This window comes from Mya arenaria, chromosome 12 (genome assembly GCF_026914265.1).
Source record: "Mya arenaria isolate MELC-2E11 chromosome 12, ASM2691426v1".
Taxonomy (NCBI): domain Eukaryota; kingdom Metazoa; phylum Mollusca; class Bivalvia; order Myida; family Myidae; genus Mya; species Mya arenaria.
This window is the reverse complement of record NC_069133.1, coordinates 64,749,110-64,756,123: the sequence shown is the minus strand read 5'-3', so window position 1 is coordinate 64,756,123 and position 7,014 is coordinate 64,749,110.

Below are 7,014 nucleotides of genomic sequence, written 5' to 3'. Positions count from 1 at the left end.
ATTGTGCCCAAGCCCTGTGCGTGCTGGTGTTTAATATTGTGTCCCAGCCCTGTGCGTGCTGGTGTTTAATATTGTGTCCCAGCCCTGTGCGTGCTGGTGTTTAATATTGTGTCCCAGCCCTGTGCGTGCTGGTGTTTAATATTGTGTCCCAGCCCTGTGCGTGCTGGTCTTTAATATTGTGCCCAAGCCCTGTGCGTGCGTGGTGTTTAATATTGTGTCCCAGCCCTGTGCGTGCTGGTGTTTAATATTGTGTCCCAGCCCTGTGCGTGCTGGTGTTTAATATTGTGTCCCAGCCCTGTGCGTGCTGGTCTTTAATATTGTGTCCAAGCCCTGTGCGTGCTGGTCTTTGATATTGTGCCAAAGCCCTGTGCGTGCTGGTCTTTGATATTGTGCCCAAGCCCTTTGCGTGCTGGTCTTTGATATTGTGCCCAAGCCCTGTGCGTGCTGGTGTTTGATATTGTGCCCAAGCCCTGTGCGTGCTGGTGTTTAATATTGTGCCCAAGCCCTGTGCGTGCTGGTCTTTGATATTGTGTCCCAGCCCTGTGCGCGCTGGTCTTTGATATTGTGCCCAAGCCCTGTGCGCGCTGGTCTTTGATATTGTGCATAAGCCCTGTGCGCGCTGGTGTTTGATATTGTGCCCAATCCCTGTGCGCGCTGGTGTTTGATATTGTGCCCAAGCCCTGTGCGCGCTGTTGTTTGATATTGTGCCCAAGCCCTGTGCGCGCTGGTCTTTGATATTGTGTCCAAGCCCTGTGCGCGCTGGTCTTTGATATTGTGCCCAAGCCCTGTGCGTGCTGGTCTTTGATATTGTGCCCAAGCCCTGTGCGCGCTGGTCTTTGATATTGTGTCCAAGCCCTGTGCGTGCTGGTCTTTGATATTGTGTCCCAGCCCTGTGCGCGCTGGTGTTTGATATTGTGCCCAAGCCCTGTGCGCGCTGGTCTTTAATATTGTGTCCCAGCCCTGAGCGCGCTGGTGTTTAATATTGTACCCAAGCCCTGTGCGTGCTGGTCTTTGATATTGTGACCCAGCCCTGTGCGCGCTGGTGTTTGATATTGTGCCCAAGCCCTGTGCGCGCTGGTGTTTAATATTGTGCCCAAGCCCTGTGCGCGCTGGTCTTTGATATTGTGCCCAAGCCCTGTGCGTGCTGGTGTTTAATATTGTGTCCCAGCCCTGTGCGCGCTGGTGTTTGATATTGTGCCCAAGCCCTGTGCGTGCTGGTCTTTGATATTGTGTCCCAGTCCCGTGCGTGCTGGTCTTTAATATTGTGTAAAAGCCCTGTGCGTGCTGGTCTTTAATATTGTGCCCAAGCCCCGTGCGTGCTGGTCTTTGATATTGTGTCCCAGCCCTGTGCGCGCTGGTGTTTGATATTGTGCCCAAGCCCTGTGCGCGCTGGTCTTTGATATTGTGTCCCAGTCCCGTGCGTGCTGGTCTTTAATATTGTGCCCAAGCCCTGTGCGCGCTTGTGTTTGATATTGTGCCCAAGACCTGTGCGCGCTGGTGTTTAATATTGTGCCCAAGCCCTGTGTGTGCTGGTCTTTAATATTGTGTCCCAGCCCTGTGCGTGCTGGTCTTTAATATTGTGTCCAAGCCCTGTGTGTGCTGGTCTTTAATATTGTGTCCAAGCCCTGTGTGTGCTGGTCTTTAATATTGTGTCCAAGCCCTGTGCGTGCTGGTCTTTAATATTGTGCCCAAGCCCTGTGCGCGCTGGTGTTTAATATTGTGCCCAAGCCCTGTGCGCGCTGGTGTTTAATATTGTGCCCAAGCCCTGTGTGTGCTGGTCTTTAATATTGTGTCCCAGCCCTGTGCGTGCTGGTGTTTAATATTGTGTCCAAGCCCTGTGTGTGCTCGTGTTTAATATTGTGTCCAAGCCCTGTGTGTGCTCGTGTTTAATATTGTGTCCAAGCCCTGTGCGCGGTGGTCTTTGATATTGTGTCCCAGCCCTGTGCGCGGTGGTCTTTGATATTGTGTCCCAGCCCCGTGCGTGCTGGTCTTTGATATTGTGTCCCAGCCCTGTGCGTGCTGGTCTTTGATATTGTGTCCAAGCCCCGTGCGTGCTGGTCTTTGATATTGTGTCCCAGTCCCGTGCGTGCTGGTCTTTTATATTGTGTCCCAGTCCCGTGCGTGCTGGTCTTTTATATTGTGTCCCAGCCTTGTGCGTGCTGGTCTTTGATATTGTGCCCAAGCCCTGTGCGCGCTGGTGTTTAATATTGTGCCCAAGCCCTGTGCGTGCTGGTGTTTAATATTGTGCACAAGCCCTGTGCGCGCTGGTGTTTAATATTGTGCCCAAGCCCTGTGTGTGCTGGTGTTTAATATTGTGCCCAAGCCCTGTGCGCGCTGGTGTTTAATATTGTGCCCAAGCCCTGTGCGCGCTGGTGTTTAATATTGTGCCCAAGCCCTGTGTGTGCTGGTCTTTAATATTGTGTCCCAGCCCTGTGCGTGCTGGTGTTTAATATTGTTTCCAAGCCCTGTGTGTGCTCGTGTTTAATATTGTGTCCAAGCTCTGTGTGTGCTCGTGTTTCATATTGTGTCCAAGCCCTGTGTGTGCTCGTGTTTAATATTGTGGCCCAGCCCTGTGTGTGCTCGTGTTTGATATTGTGGCCCAGCCCTGTGTGTGCTCGTGTTTAATATTGTGGCCCAGCCCTGTGTGTGCTTGTGTTTAATATTGTGTCCAAGCTCTGTGCGCGCTGGTCTTTGATATTGTGCCCAAGCCCTGTGCGTGCTGGTCTTTGATATTGTGTCCCAGCCCTGTGCGCGCTGGTGTTTAATATTGAGTCCCAGCCCTGTGCGTGCTGGTGTTTAATATTGTGTCCAAGCCCTGTGCGTGCTGATCTTTGATATTGTGCCCAGCCCTGTGCCTGCTTGTGTTTAATATTGTGTCCAAGCCCTGTGCGTGCTGATCTTTGATATTGTGCCCAAGCCCTGTGCGCGCTGGTGTTTAATATTGTGTCCAAGCCCTGTGCGCGCTGGTCTTTGATATTGTGTCCCAGCCCTGTGCGCGCTGGTGTTTAATATTGTGTCCCAGCCCTGTGCGTGCTGGTGTTTAATATTGTGTCCAAGCCCTGTGCGTGCTGATCTTTGATATTGTGCCCAGCCCTGTGCGTGCTTGTGTTTAATATTGTGTCCAAGCCCTGTGCGTGCTGGTGTTTAATATTGTGTCCAAGCCCTGTGCGTGCTGGTCTTTGATATTGTGCCCAAGCCGTGTGCGTGCTGGTCTTTGATATTGTGCCCAAGCCCTGTGCGTGCTGATCTTTGATATTGTGCCCAAGCCCTGTGCGCGCTGGTGTTTAATATTGTGTCCAAGCCCTGGGCGTGCTTGTGTTTAATATTGTGTCCAAGCCCTGTGCGCGCTGGTCTTTGATATTGTGCCCAAGCCCTGTGCGCGCTGGTGTTTAATATTGTGTCCAAGCCCTGTGCGTGCTTGTGTTTAATATTGTGTCCAAGCCCTGTGCGTGCTGGTCTTTGATATTGTGCCCAAGCCCTGTGCGTGCTGGTCTTTGATATTGTGCCCAAGCCCTGTGCGTGCTGGTCTTTGATATTGTGTCCAAGCCCTGTGCGCGCTGGTCTTTGATATTGTGTCCCAGCCCTGTGCGCGCTGGTTTTTGATATTTTGTCCAAACCCTGTGCGTGCTGGTCTTTGATATTGTGTCCAAGCCCTGTGCGCGCTGGTCTTTGATATTGTGTCCAAGCCCTGTGCGTGCTGGTCTTTGATATTGTGTCCCAGCCCTGTGCGTGCTGGTCTTTGATATTGTGTCCAAGCCCTGTGCGTGCTGGTCTTTGATATTGTGTCCAACCCCTGTGCGCGCTGGTGTTTAATATTGTGGCCCAGCCCTGTGCGTGCTCGTGTTTAATATTGTGGCCCAGCCCTGTGTGTGCTCGTGTTTATATTGTGGCCCAGCCCTGTGTGTGCTGGTGCTTAATATTTTGGCCAAGCCCTGTGCGTGCTCGTGATTAATATTGTGTCCCAGCCCTGTGCGTGCTGGTGTTTAATATTGTGTCCAAGCCCTGTGCATGCTGGTGTTTAATATTGTGTCCCAGTCCCGTGCGTGCTGGTGTTTGATATTGTATCCCAGTCCCGTGCGTGCTGGTCTTTGATATTGTGTCCAAGCCCTGTGCGTGCTGGTCTTTGATATTGTGTCCCAGCCCTGTGCGCGCTGGTCTTTGATATTTTGTCCAAGCCCTGTGCGCGCTGGTCTTTGATATTGTGTCCCAGTCCCGTGCGTGCTGGTCTTTGATATTTTATCCCAGCCCTGTGCGCGCTGGTCTTTGATATTTTGTCCAAGCCCTGTGCGCGCCGGTCTTTGATATTGTGTCCAAGCCCTGTGCGTGCTGGTCTTTGATATTGTATCCCAGCCCCGTGCGTGCTGGTCTTTGATATTGTGTCCCAGTCCCGTGCGTGCTGGTTTTTGATATTGTGTCCCAGTCCTGTGCGTGCTGGTCTTTGATATTTTGTCCAAGCCCTGTGCGCGCTGGTGTTTAATATTGTGTCCCAGCCCTGTGCGCGCTGGTGTTTAATATTGTGCCCAAGCCCTGTGCGCACTGGTCTTTGATATTGTGCCAAAGCCCTGTGCGTGCTGGTCTTTGATATTGTCTCCAAGCCCTGTGCGTGCTGGTCTTTGATATTGTGCCCAAGCCCTGTGCGTGCTGGTCTTTGATATTGTGTCCAAGCCCTGTGCGCGCTGGTCTTTGATATTGTGTCCAAGCCCTGTGCGTGCTGGTGTTTGATATTGTGTCAAAGCCCTGTGCGTGCTGGTCTTTGATATCGTGTCCCAGTCCCGTGCGTGCTGGTCTTTGATATTGTGTCCCAGTCCCGTGCGTGCTGGTCTTTGATATTGTGTCCCAGCCCTGTGCGTGCTGGTCTTTGATATTGTGTCCTAGCCACGTGCGTGCTGGTCTTTTATATTGTGTCCCAGTCCTGTGCGTGCTGGTCTTTGATATTGTGCCCAAGCCATGTGCGTGCTGATCTTTGATATTGTGCCCAAGCCCTGTGCGTGCTGGTCTTTGATATTGTGTCCCAGCCCTGTGCGCGCTGGTGTTTAATATTGTGCCCAAGCCCTGTGCGCGCTGGTCTTTGATATTGTGCCCAAGCCCTGTGCGTGCTGGTCTTTGATATTGTGTCCAAGCCCTGAGCGTGCTGGTGTTTGATATTGTGTCCAAGCCCTGTGCGTGCTGGTCTTTGATATTGTGTCCAAGCCACGTGCGTGCTGGTCTTTGATATTGTGTCCCAGTCCTGTGCGTGCTGGTCTTTGATATTGTGTCCCAGTCCCGTGCGTGCTGGTCTTTGATATTGTGTCCAAGCCCCGTGCGTGCTGGTCTTTGATATTATGTCCCAGTCCCGTGCGTGCTGGTCTTTTATATTGTGTCCCAGTCCTGTGCGTGCTGGTCTTTGATATTGTGCCCAAGCCCTGTGCGTGCTGGTCTTTGATATTGTGTCCAAGCCCCGTGCGTGCTGGTCTTTTATATTGTGTCCCAGTCCCGTGCGTGCTGGTCTTTTATATTATGTCCCAGTCCTGTGCTTGCTGGTCTTTGATATTGTGCCCAAGCCCTGTGCGTGCTGGTCTTTGATATTGTGTCCAAGCCCCGTGCGTGCTGGTCTTTGATATTGTGTCCCAGTCCCGTGCGTGCTGGTCTTTTATATTGTATCCCAGTCCCGTGCGTGCTGGTCTTTGATATTGTGTCCCAGCCCTGTGCGTGCTGGTCTTTGATATTGTGCCCAAGCCACGTGCGTGCTGGTCTTTGATATTGTGTCCCAGTCCCGTGCGTGCTGGTCTTTTATATTGTGTCCCAGTCCTGTGCGTGCTGGTCTTTGATATTGTGCCCATGCCCTGTGCGTGCTGATCTTTGATATTGTGCCCAAGCCCTGTGCGTGCTGGTCTTTGATATTGTGTCCCAGCCCTGTGCGCGCTGGTGTTTAATATTGTGTCCCAGCCCTGTGCGCGCTGGTGTTTAATATTGTGCCCAAGCCCTGTGCGCGCTGGTCTTTGATATTGTGCCCAAGCCCTGTGCGTGCTGGTCTTTGATATTGTCTCCAAGCCCTGTGCGTGCTGGTCTTTGATATTGTGCCCAAGCCCTGTGCGTGCTGGTCTTTGATATTGTGTCCAAGCCCTGTGCGCGCTGGTCTTTGATATTGTGTCCAAGCCCTGTGCGTGCTGGTCTTTGATATTGTGTCCAAGCCCTGTGCGTGCTGGTCTTTGATATTGTGTCCCAGTCCCGTGCGTGCTGGTCTTTGATATTGTGTCCCAGTCCCGTGCGTGCTGGTCTTTGATATTGTGTCCCAGCCCTGTGCGTGCTGGTCTTTGATATTGTGTCCAAGCCACGTGCGTGCTGGTCTTTTATATTGTGTCCCAGTCCTGTGCGTGCTGGTCTTTGATATTGTGCCCAAGCCCTGTGCGTGCTGATCTTTGATATTGTGCCCAAGCCCTGTGCGTGCTGGTCTTTGATATTGTGTCCCAGCCCTGTGCGCGCTGGTGTTTAATATTGTGCCCAAGCCCTGTGCGTGCTGGTCTTTGATATTGTGCCCAAGCCCTGTGCGTGCTGGTCTTTGATATTGTGTCCAAGCCCTGTGCGTGCTGGTGTTTGATATTGTGTCCAAGCCCTGTGCGTGCTGGTCTTTGATATTGTGTCCCAGTCCCGTGCGTGCTGGTCTTTGATATTGTGTCCCAGTCCCGTGCGTGCTGGTCTTTGATATTGTGTCCCAGCCCTGTGCGTGCTGGTCTTTGATATTGTGTCCAAGCCCCGTGCGTGCTGGTCTTTGATATTGTGTCCAAGCCCCGTGCGTGCTGGTCTTTGATATTGTGTCCCAGCCCTGTGCGTGCTGGTCTTTGATATTGTGTCCAAGCCCCGTGCGTGCTGGTCTTTGATATTGTGTCCCAGTCCCGTGCGTGCTGGTCTTTTATATTGTGTCCCAGTCCTGTGCGTGCTGGTCTTTGATATTGTGCCCAAGCCCTGTGCGTGCTGATCTTTGATATTGTGCCCAAGCCCTGTGCGTGCTGGTCTTTGATATTGTGTCCCAGCCCT